The sequence below is a fragment of the Paroedura picta genome, chromosome 8, assembly GCF_049243985.1.
Source record: "Paroedura picta isolate Pp20150507F chromosome 8, Ppicta_v3.0, whole genome shotgun sequence".
In the NCBI taxonomy this organism is placed as follows: Eukaryota; Metazoa; Chordata; class Lepidosauria; order Squamata; family Gekkonidae; genus Paroedura; species Paroedura picta.
The window spans coordinates 53,751,697-53,764,310 of NC_135376.1; the positions used below are offsets into that span (position 1 = coordinate 53,751,697).

General features: G+C 40.9%; 1 protein-coding gene across 3 annotated transcripts in view; it reads left to right on the plus strand.

Annotated features, from left to right (window-relative positions):
* Positions 1-12,614, plus strand: part of ATRNL1 (attractin like 1) — a 627,115-nt gene that overhangs the window by 171,648 nt on the left and 442,853 nt on the right. The window lies entirely within an intron of this gene.

A 12,614-nucleotide genomic window follows, 5' to 3' on the forward strand; every position in this document is an offset into this window, starting at 1 on the left:
TTAGACACAGCCAAGCCATGTGTCTGTCTTCTTTGCAACTCTCTGCAGATTTGAGGCCACTGCACAGCGTTATTCTGCAGAGGAAACTGGCTCTTTTGTCTCCTGTTTCATCTGCATAACAACCTTGTGCAGTAGGCTTCAAGTCTTTTAATTCAACAACAACCTGTGTGGGAAGCCTTAAATGTTTCTTCTCTACCACAACCCTGTCCAAAGTAGCCCTTTCTGCCTGGGGAGCTGATCTTTATACTCTGCAGGTGAGCCTTAATTCCAGGAGCTCTCCAGGCCACACCTGTAGGTTGGCTACCCCTGGGTTGGAAATATTCCTGGAGGTTTGGAGGTGGGACTTCAAAATCGTACAATGCCTCAGAGTCCAGCCTTCAAATGAGCCATTTTGGCCTGCAGTTGGTAGGGAGTGGTGCAGGAGTGTCCCTCCTGGCCTATGGGTTATGGCCAGCCCTTACCAGCAACTGTTTGTATTCTGGGGCGCAGACAGCATCAGTCCTGTGAGTCTGGAAAGTGCAGGAAGATCTAAATAAATATTTACAGCCTTAAACTGTAAATAGAGAACAAGTAAATGTCTGGAGACTCATAGTAACTGAAATAACTTATTGGCCTGGCAAAAAAAAAAACAGTATAAAAAACCTTACTAAGGTCAAGACTGCTGTGCACAGAGAGTCTTCCTCTTAGGGTTGCCAGCTTCCCTGTGAAGCTCGCTACCCCACCTCCCTCATGTGGAGTCTGCTATGGGGAGAGAAAGGGAAGACAATTGGAAAATGCTTTGAGACACTTGAGGCCTGCTGGGTCACTGCGGCCCATTCCCAGTTCTCTCAGATCTCTCACAACCCCACATACTTCACAGGTTGACTATTGTGGAGAGACAAATGGAAAAGGTGTTTGTAAACTGCTTTGTGACTCCTTTGGGTAGTAAGCAATAGGGTACAAAAATCCGTTCTTCTAAGGAGCAACCATGAAAGAAGCATGTGGGCACATAACATTTTACCAACAGTGAAAACATGGGAGACAGAAGGAACAGGGTGGACACCTGTGTACTGTGACTACCCCATGTGTATTAGGGCAGAGGGGCATTTCGGTGAATGTGGCCTAATTCACACAAGAAGGGAAATGATGCAGAACTGGGAGGAATTGGTTGCCATGTAATCTTCCCCTAAGAAGAGTCTCCAGTCCGATTTTCCCTTCACATATCTGAGGACATGGCTCTGGAAAGCTCATCTGTAACCACTATGCCAAAATTCCCAAAGGTCAGTCCTCTCCCACACTCAATGAACATTCCACACCACAGGTTATTAACACCCATATCTCCACACCTATACCCTCATTTGCCACAATGCCACCACAACCTCCCACACAACACACACTTTCAACCCCATGCCCTTACAGACTGGACAACTCCTCCCCTTCCTCTTCCCACTGCCAAGCTCTAGCACCCGTTGTATTCTTGGAGACAATGGGCTTTGCCCCTAGTGTCTCCATAAAACAGATGGCTACTGCACAGGTGCAGAGATGCGTGGCACAGTTATTGAGATAAATTTCAATGAAAAATTGAGGTTATTAGGAGCTTGTCTTTTATTTAACTGTGGGAGGCTGATTCAGGTAAATTCACCTGGAATTGTATTTTGTGTTGAAATTCTCAGTGTGTATCAAGTACAGGGATATAATCTGCTGTGATAGTTTCTTGTCTGGAGAAGTAATCATTTTCTTGCATTTTTGTTTTATTTATTTATTTTATGTTTAAACTTCTATACCACATGTTCCTAGAGAACTGGCTCGTGACAGTTTACAAAAAAGAAGAGTCATATAATAACCAATAAAACATACAATAAAAACTTCTTAAAAACACATTGCACTCCCAAAAATATGGCAATATCTAGCTGACTGGAAAAAAAATCCTGTCCCACATCTTGGAGCACCGAACTTGGTGTGAATGGTTGAAAATGGCTGGTAATCAGAATGGTATGATATAAGCCCCCAGCACAGTCTAATACAGTGCAAGAAGGAGGGGGGAAAGGAGGGAGGGGGAGACCCATTCACATATCTCTGCAGAAATATCCCGGGGGCCTTACCCGGCCTCAACTGAACACCTGGCAGAAGAGCTCCATTTTGCAGGCCCTGCAGAACTCAGAGAGTCCTGACAAGGCCCACAAAAAGCCTGAAAGGTCAAAACCAATACCTTGAACCTGATCCAGAAGCAAATTGGTAACCAATGATGTTGTTTAAGTAGAGGCTGAATGTGAGCCCTCCTGGAAGAGCTGGTAAGGACCCGTGCCACTGCATTCTGTACCAATTACAATTTCCAGGTTAGGGGCAAGGGTAGGCCTGCATAGAGCGAGTTACAGAAACCCAACCTGGAAGTTACTGTTGCATGGATCACAGTTGCCAGGTGTTCTGGGTACAAGTAGGAATGTAGTAGCCAGGGTTGGCACAGATGGAATGCCGACTGAGCCACTTTAGGGATCTGAGCCTCTAAGGATAGGGAGGCATAAAAAATCACTCCCAAATTTCTGACTTATGGTACAGATGTCAATTGCACCCTATCCAGGCAGGGAAGTTGTGCTTCCTACCCAGTCCCCTTCCTACCCAGCCAGAGGACCTCCATCTTTGAGGGGCTGAGTTTCAGGCAACTCTTCCTGAGCCATCCAGCTGCTGCTTCCAAACAGCTGATGAATGTTTCTGGGGGAGAGTCCAGCTGGCCATCCATCAGGAGATAGAGCTGGTTGTCATCCGCATACTGGTGACAGCCCAGTCCATTTCTCTGGACCAACTGGGCAAGAGGGTGCATATATAAATGTTAAATAAAGTGGGAGAGAGCACTCCCCTTGTGGCATGCCGCAAGGCAGTGCAAAGGGGTCAGACAACTTTTATGTCTTTGCCTTTTGAAATTCTGCAGAACATTATGTTTGAGTACTTGGAATGACATTACTCTAAAACTCTGGCAATTTTATATTGTATCCAAAAACAGAGATGTGGTATCATATCAATGTGACAGAAGCAGAGATATCTACACTTTCAAATTCTGTTTTCCAACTCTGAGAAAATGGACATGTTCTGACCAGGTCTGGTTATAGAACTGAATTTTGACAAGTGGACTGAACTTCTCCATATGCAGTTATATAGCCTGTAACAAAGGGTCAGCTTTCTTAAGCAGCTGGAAAAACAGAACTGTGGATGACACATTTCTTTTGAGACAGATTTGAGTCTCATATGGTAAAGGTGATGACCTGTTAATTCAGAAGTCCCTTTGACCTCTGAATACATCAATTCATTAGTGGATTCATTTGGCTTCTTGGCAATTTAAAATGCAAGCTTTAGCTGCAGACATGCACATTTGATCAGCTAAAGTTAAATATATTGAGAAAATATTCAAGGGAAAGATTAATGTCTATCCTTATTGACAGTTGCCATTTCCTTAGTGTTTTATGAAGGATTAAATAATTCTTAATGGGTTTCTTATTTCCTGAAGTTGACAAAATGTTCTTTTGCACTCTCTAGTTGCTCTGTGACAAAGTGATATATTAAAGCCGTTTTTATTCTTTAGGGATACATTAGCCATCTAACCAAATAAGCCGTCTGTCACCTTTTAGTGAATTATGTGTAATGTAATAATGGCTAAAATCAATTTATAAGACTATAAAATTATAAATCTTACTGCTTGTTTCTGGTGCTACTTGTTAGATATATGCTACTTATATAAGTTCATGGAATACATAATATCAGAATTGGCTATTAAGGTTCTGTAGAATTTAAAAACTAAAAGTATACTTATTTCATAACAGAACATTTTCTCTATAGCTTTGATGGGGTAGAGGTCTTATAATTCTCTGTTGTAATCTTAAATCAACATTAAATAATATAATGTGTGTGCATGTAAAATTATGTGCATGTTTGACAAATTAGTCACTGTTTCTCTAGGTCATTGTGGTTGCTATTTGTCAAAGGTGGTTGCTATTTGACAGACTCACAACTAGGTTTCTGGATTAATAGAAAGCTTTATTGGAAGTAGATCTGGACACTCTAACATCTGAAGTTGAATCTAATCGATACATGGCAGGCAAGCAGTTATCAATGCATTCTTCCCACCCAAATGTCCCCTCTTTCCCAGGGTGGAATTACCCCCCCCCCCGCTTCAAGGTGCCATCCTGGGCTTCCTGCCAGACTGTCTCCGGCCCAGTCGTCCTTGGGGGACTCGACGTCCTTCTTTGTAGATAACAAAGTACAGAGCAACATTTGCAAGAAAGTGTCACAGCAGGGAAGATAACACAAGGCAGTGTAGTTCAGGGTTGTAAAAAAAAAGGTTGTAAAAAGGGTTACAAAGGTTCTGCAAACACACACATCAAACCAACATGGAATTTCTCTGGTCAATCACAAATCATGGCAGGGATCAGAGGGCTGATCCTGACACTATTATTTCTTGTAGCCTATCTAGCTTTGTGCATCAATGGAAATCTGGATCCTTTTATAGAAATGAATTATTGATGTAGGTATATCTCCTTGTCACTAATATTTTAATTGCATATACTATAATGATATAATGAGTAAAGCTGGCCAGAGGAATTTCCCTCATTTCTCTTTTCCTGGATGAAGCGGGACTAAAAAAGTCTATCATTTTGCCTAACAGCAAAAGAAAGAAACAAAGAAAGAAGAAAGAATCACTTACCAAAAAACATTAATACAAGTAAACAATTCAGCTTCCTTGGAAAGCTCTGCTGAGTGGGTTTGCTTACATCACCTAAAAAAGAGTGCAAGTGCCTTCCTTTCTTGACCTATTCAAAAAGGCTATGTCAAATGGTAAAAGATTGAAGGCTCAGCAACTGTTTTACCAACTCTGCAGGGTGGAACTACTGTAACTCCCCAAGGGTTAACACCAGAACAAGTGGGCCTCTTATGTATTTGTGGCCTATGTCACAAATGGCTTTTAAGAGCCAACATCTTGAAAAGAACCTGCAAACGAATATGCAGCCACTGTGTATGTTTGATGTGGACAAACTACCAGATCTTAATAACAATCAGGTTCCTGCAGTTTGAACCCACTGAAGTTTTGGAATTATTTTCAAAGAAAGTACCTTGCAGTGCATTGCAGCATTCCCATCTTGAGGTTACAGTGCAATGAATCAGCATGACCAGATCACCAAAATCAAGAGGGATATAATGTTTGTTTTAAATTACAATTGGAGTAGCATGTTTAACAACTGGCAAAGCTGACTCTAACAAAACTCTAGGTTTTCACTTTAGGGAGCTATTGAGGTGTTGCACGTAGAGTATCTGTCAGGCCAGTCATCGTTCCTCTCAATTTCACATCTCTCACAGGATTGTTGTGAAGATAAAATAGTGATGGGAGTGCCATGTATGCTGCCATCTATGCCACGCTTAATAGATGTGTAGGCTCACCGCATTAAGGGCTGTGATGTAGTCCCCTCTGGACCATCAAATGGCATCATGTTGGTTTTCTTTTCTTTTTTTCAGTTTCAGCTTGTTTTCCCTGTGTGTGTTCATTAATTTGTTCTCCTATCTTCTATCAGGCACTGAAGAGACTCAACTTCAGTGAAGTGGCTGCATCAGATGCCTTCCAGCCATTCTCTGGGTTGGATGGTGTCTCTGTGTTCATAGAAATTCAGGGCTGCTAACTGCATATTCAGATACAGTTTTATATTCCTATTGTTATTGTTTTCAGACATTTATGATTTGCTTAATAGTCAGCATGAATTGACCGTCTGGGCTGTAGTGTTTATAATGTCGCATACAAAGAGTGCATAAATTGTGATTCAATTTAATTAGGGTTATATTTAATAATATTCAAAGCAGTTCTTTGCAATAGGGCTTTACTTCTCAGCATGTTGTTTAATTTATTCATTTTTTTTCATTTGTTATACAGAGACAGCTGTTCCTCAAACTAGAACAAAATACAGCGCTGTGCACTTCAAAACCAAATCAAAAACTATTTGTACATTTTCATCAGAGGCAGCACTTTTAGGGGAAGTGAAATACATGTGAGCAACAGATGTCAGTCTTAAATTAAAGCCACTTGGATATAAAGACCAACACAACTAATTCTAAGGGGGGGGGTGGCAACGTTGGTCTTAGGTTTTATGAATTATATATTCCTTATGTTCCATAGTAACACCCTCTTTAGGGGATTTTCAAAAACAGAAACATTGTTTAGGGGTTTGTTATCCAAAGGGAGGGGATTTAACATCCCACCAGGCACAGACAGGACCTTGGATGTGCTTGAAGTAGGTCTTTACATGTCAGGCATAACTTTTGAATGGCAAGAAGTACAAATACGATTCTTCTGTGCAAACAGTGGAAGTGTTCTTTTCAGAATGCTGCTATGATTTTTTAAAGCAGTGGTTCTAAACCGTCCTTATGCCGCGACCCTTTAATACAGTTCCTCATGTTGTGGTGAACCCCAACCATAAAATTATCCAAATGTCCTTTCACAGAAACTAAACCAAAACTGACCAATTCAGTTCAGTTCTGCCTCTTGTCCCATCATGCTGATCTTGCTCTTTTCCGCTGCTCCAGACAGATGAATGCTCAATCTCTATCTCCCTTGCCAGGCTGTTGTGTGGATGGTGCCACCCCCCCTGGCCAAGCTGCTTTTAAGGAAGTTGGGTGTGATTTTGCCCTTCTGAGGCATATATATACCCACAGTGTCTTTCTAGTACTCAACTGTCAGAGGCTGCATCACACTTCCTTTACAAATGTTTCTAGTGCAGCTTAGGTTGTGCAATATGATGAATGTTTTTCATTTGTTTTGTTTATTTTAATCATTTGAGTGTAGCCCATTTGTTATTTAACCGATTTTGGTTTAATTATTGTGTTTTGATTCCATTAAAATCAATGGAAAGAAAATACTAGCAATCCTGGCACTTCTGCAGCCTTTTTTCCCTGTCGAACTGGTTCCTCTGCTCTCCAGTGTGCTGAAATGAGACTGCAAGTGTGGGATGGTGGTTGGTGTTTTGGACTAGGGCCAGGGAGATTTAAATTACTGCTTACGATAATGCTCGCTAGGTCACTATGGACCAACCTAACCTACCTCTCAGGCTTGTTGTGAGGATAAAGCACATTTTCACAGCCTGGATGGGGTGCAACTTTCACCGGTGCCAGTGGCCATGAACTTGGGGGTGATCTTTGATACCTCCCTGTCTATGGAAGCTCAAATCATGAAAGTAGCCCAGAGAGCATTTTTCCATCTATGCCAAGCATGGGTATTAGCACCCTACCTGTCTCCAGAACACTTAGCCACAATAATCCATGCAACCATCACTTCCAGACTAGACTTTTATAACTGACTCTATGCAGGCCTACTCTTGTCCCTGACCTGGAAACTACAACTGGCACAAAATGCAGCTGCAAGGGTCCTCACTAGGTCATTGTGGAAGACCCATATCCAGCTGATGCTGGCAGCTAGGTTGGTTGCCAGTTAACTTCCAGATCAAGTTCAAGGTTTTGGTTTTGACTTTTAAGGATATATGTGGCTTGTGTCCTACCTATCTGAGGTACCGCTTATCTCCTTTTGCCGCCCACAGGGCTTTATGCTCTGCAGGTATGAATCTTCTGGTTGTCCTGGCCCTGGCCTGGTGGAATTTGCTCCTGGAAGAGCTGATGGCCCTGACAGAGTTCTCTGGGTTCTGCAGGGCCTGCAAGATGGAGCTCTTCTGCCAGGCCTTCGGTTGAGGCTGGAGCTGAGACCTGGATTATAAGATCTTGGGTCCCTCCCTCCCTTTTTGAAATCGCCCCCCCCCCCGGCTGACATTGCACGGGTTCATCGACTGGAACAGTGACAACTGAGAACAGAAGTCAGAAGTCTCCAGGGGAGTTAGGTTATTGACTGCACCACTATGAATTTTATGGGCCGAGAATGGTGGTCTATAAAGTGAATAAACAAACAAACAAATCAGTAAAGGAAAGAAGAACTATGAACGCCACCCTGAATTCTACAGAGGAAGGTCAGGATAAAAATATGTATTAAATATATTAAATGAACAAAAGATGTCAAAATCACTGTTTTCCTGATGATCTGACATAGAAGAAAGCATGCTATAAGGTTCAGAGCATTTGTGATACTTACAAATGAGCAGAGGATTGGTTTGGATCTTGCACTTGCATAATTCCTCTTTGATACAGCACATTAGCATTACAGGACTTGACAGTTTTGCAAATGAGAAAATGAATGTAAATATCTTTCTAGAAATAAGATTTTTTTGTAAAACAGAGCAAAGGTTTTTATACACCTATGCTTATCTCTGAAAATAAAAATTATGTACTGCTTGTTTTTTTTTAACCTCAAAACATGGTTCTGTACAAGAAGAAAATAATTCAAACCCATACTAACTATCATTTCTGACAATCGGGCAATGCATTTTTTGTTCTGTTTTATTTTGGAGACAGTCTGAGAAAATAGGGTTTTTTTGAGTGCGTGGAAATTGGTTCTATTTTCAGTTGTCATGATGATTTAGTCAAGTTTATAGATCAACAGAATGGTGGCAGAACAAAATAGTGCACTGTATGCATGATTCTTGATCAGGACCTCTCATTTTTTAAGAAAGGAAAACTAGCCATTGTTGGGCCTTGAGCTGGATCTGAGTAATGACGTTTGGAGAAGGGCTCAATCATTCTTCCATTTTTGCCATCCATATTACCCACCAAAGCTGCTGTATACCCTTTGGGTATCCTGTATAATAATGGCTCCCTTTTTTATTTAAAGGGCTAGATTCCATGCTCCAGTTAAACTTCCCTTTCTCACCTTTTGTTGCATAATCTGAATCTATCCCCTTACAGAGGCTTTTGCTGTCTTTCTTACATTTCCTATGAGCTATGTAGTTTGGCCTTAAAACCAAACAAATACTTCAGTGTCTTTAGGAAAATATGGTACTGTTGGGTTTAATTGAAGGACAGAAGGTGATTAAAGTAGACTGGCAAATCATTGGAGGGTCCCAAGCTGGCCTTGCCCCTTCCTCCTGCAATGGAAGGTAGCTATCTTGAAAGCCCTATTGCCACTCCTGTGAACAGAAGGATGTGCCTTTTGCTCAGGTGGAATCATTAATCTGCTGTAAATTGTCAATGGTTGTGGCTATTGGGAGGCTAGTGAAGAGAATTGTATTACTAATGTCTAGGGGTGTTCTAGTTGTTCCTGCAAGAATAAAAAGAACAAAAGCCCTTATTCAAAGTGAAATATGATAAATACTTCCAACTAAGGAAAGAAAACTGGTAACATTTATGTTGTACTGTTGTGAAAAATAAGTCATATTAGCTCAGCTTCCATGCTAATCTCACACAGCTTATCCTAAGCAATAGGGAATTTGGGTCCTGTAACTGATGACTAAGAGCCTCTTGTGGCGCAGAGTGGTAAGGCAGCAGAAATGTTGTCTGAAAGCTTTGCCCATGAGGCTGGGAGTTCAATCCCAGCAGCGGCTCAAGGTCAACTCAGCCTTCCATCCTTCCGAGGTTGGTAAAATGAGTACCCAGCTTTCTGGGGGGTAAACAGTAATGACTGCGGAAGGCACTGGCAAACCACCCTGTATTGAGTCTGCCATGAAAATGCTAGAGGGTGTCACCCCAAGGGTCAGACATGACCTGGTGCTTGCACAGGGGATACCTTTACCTTTTTAACTGATGACTACTCATTACTTAGATTAGTACTGGAAGGATCTGACTGCTAACATCAAAGGCTGCTGCCAGGGTGATTATTGTGGAATATTATAGGGACTGTATCATGCCCATTTTGTTCCATCTACACTGGGTCCCAGTTTTTTTTCTGGGCACAAAATTCTGGTCTTGGCCTTGAAATCTCTATGTGGTCAAGATGCATAAAGGACCGCCTACTTACTTAACAAATCTACCTGATAGTTATTGTTATCTTAAGAGGCCCTGCTCTGGGTACCCCTGTCTTCTGAAATCAGGCAGGAAGACATACTTTTAGGGATTTTGTACCAAATATATGTTTGTGCTGCCAGTTTTCACTGTATTCAGCGATATGCAATATCAAACATCATTTCACAGAATACTGAGATGAAGACTCAAATCAAATTACATTGACTAGCATTTACATAAGCCACATTTCTGTATGCATTACCATATTAATTGTGCAATAAATGTTCTGGAACAATGTAGTAGTGTTTCATTTTTTCTGTGTATTCCTTCAGTAATAACTTGTTTTCTTATTCAAGTTTTTCATGCTGATTAATAGAAATTGGAAAAAAGACTGATAGTAAAAGATATGACTGTTCCTCCAAATGTTTAATTTGATTTGGTATGGTTTAAGATTCAGCATATGGGATTTAGATAGTACAGTAGTTTTTGACAGATAATGCTTAACGCATGAAAATTGTTATCTTATAGTGTCAAGAGTTCATTAATTTTCAGATGCTGCTGACATTTATGCATAATGGTATACCTTTTCCTTGCCTGGCATTTAAATAATTTGGTACAAAAAAAGTTCAGCGTATGCCAAAATTTTACATGCATTTTCAATGTTACATTTGCTTTACTTGAAAACACTGCAAAATCTTATATATGTCCCTATTTTTCACCTTCTGTGTAGTTCACCCATTCATTTTTCTGTGCAGTCCCCCACTGTAACTGCTGCTTGGCAGGCCAGCTGTGGAAAAAATTCCTATAAGCTAAAAAAGCCACTCAGGGGCACCCTCCAAATCTCCTGAGGCCACAGTGGGTCACTGGATCCTTGGGGGAGGGCTCCCTTTCTCTTCAGTGTCTTCTTCACCACCACTGGAATAGGTTCTATTTCTTGCTTCTTAGTGTATCTGACCTTCCCTCATTGTTCTTAGAGTGGAGTTTTCTCACTTGATTCTGTGAATGAGTAATCCTCTTCAACAGTTGCCTTACCTAAAAGTAAAAGTGTGCATCAGAGTTGTGCACAATTGTTGTTTGGCAAGTTCTATTACACCTAAAGGCTGCCTTCGCAGTTATCTGATCAGAAGATGTCTTTGTGTGTTGGCTACGTTGTGGAAAGCATTGTTTAAGTCTTGCATCAAGTATGGCACTAAAATGCCCCACTCTGATGAGCTCAGCCTTGGTGTTCTGGGTCTCTGCAAGGAGCACAGTGTTGTGGCCTATCAAGGCTAGGCATGACTGAGCCTCCCCCTTCAAGGCAACCCTCTAGAGAAAGCCTCTCAGGCAAGCCCACACAAATAGCTCCCTTGGCCAGTGGACATCAAACTCACTTTTGAAGGCTTTGATTCTGTCTGCTTTGTGTTCTGAGCCATTTTTGTTCTCTCACCCCCTCCATCTTTCTTGAAAACAGAACTTCAAGCAGAAAGCACACACTTCATATTAAGCCATGCTGCAGTCTCTGTCATTATGTACAGTACTATGTTATATATAGCAATTATACAGCTTACAAAATGTAACAGGAACTTGAGACACTAAAACACTTGCTACTTTGATTTTCACTCTTCATGATTTGCACATTAGATCAAAACGTGAAAACTATCAATATCACTTAGCAGCTTTAACAACAGGATTATACTGTGCAATGAACCTACTAATGTTAGGATGGTAGTGTTCACTTTAAGGGAAATTTACAAGATTACCCAATACCAAATGACTTCCCCATAAATATAATCAAAACGTCTTTTTAGCTGACAGAGCAGCTAGGCAAAGTTCTGAAATGTACTACTTTACAATTAAAGTAATCATGAAATGATTTTATTAGTTTCATATAGTAAATCTTCCTTAGGCATTTTGATAGCCCTGTCAAATAAAAAGTCTCTGAAATAAAGTGTAATCCATTCATACAGTTATGTGGAAGAATTCATGCTTCTTAGAAAAGTACTATTTCACCAAACAGGTAGAGATCTGTATGTTTTACTATCGTCTGGCATCATTTTTTTCCTGCCAGACATATCAGGCAAAGGATTCTAAGTTTACCACTATCCTGACATGCTAGTTTTCTTCCAAGTGTTATCTTACAGTGAGGCAACATCTAAATATGCATACATCGCCTGTACCCTGAAACCATAGAATTCCAGGTACTTGGAACCATATGATTTATCTGTGCAAATTACTGCTAATTTGCTTGATGCCATTCGTGTGAATTTGTTTCCATAGTTCCATTATAAGGGAAGGAGGAGGAACTCAAATTCAAGTTTGTCATTTTCATAATCAACCCCACACAGAAGATTATAGCTCTGATATAACTCTGCCGTGCAGTAGAGCTCAAATGTTGAAAGGGAACTCCTCAAGTGCTTCTCTGTTCAGAGTGACACTGGCATTGTATGTAGGAGCTGTTCTCAATCCAGTACTGAAGATGAAAGGGTGAGCTCTCTGTGGGCTCCATGTGCACATCAGCTTGCCTATAGAAAAGGCCCCAGAGCTGCATTTTTGTTTGCTTATTCAAGGATAGTTATAATTAGCTGCTCTTCTCCTGTATGTGCACTTTAAAAAATCATACTGAACCTTTGCAATAGACTGGTACATCAAATTATCTGGAGGTTGTTGTTCTCATCTTTGTCCTTACAGAAAGTGAGAACTTTTGGCAAAGCCTTTATTCTGCTCTGGGAATCTTTGATTCTTGCTGTTATCCTTGAGATGTAACACCTGGACTACTTCCAGAAGCATTAAACAGTGGAGGTCATCTA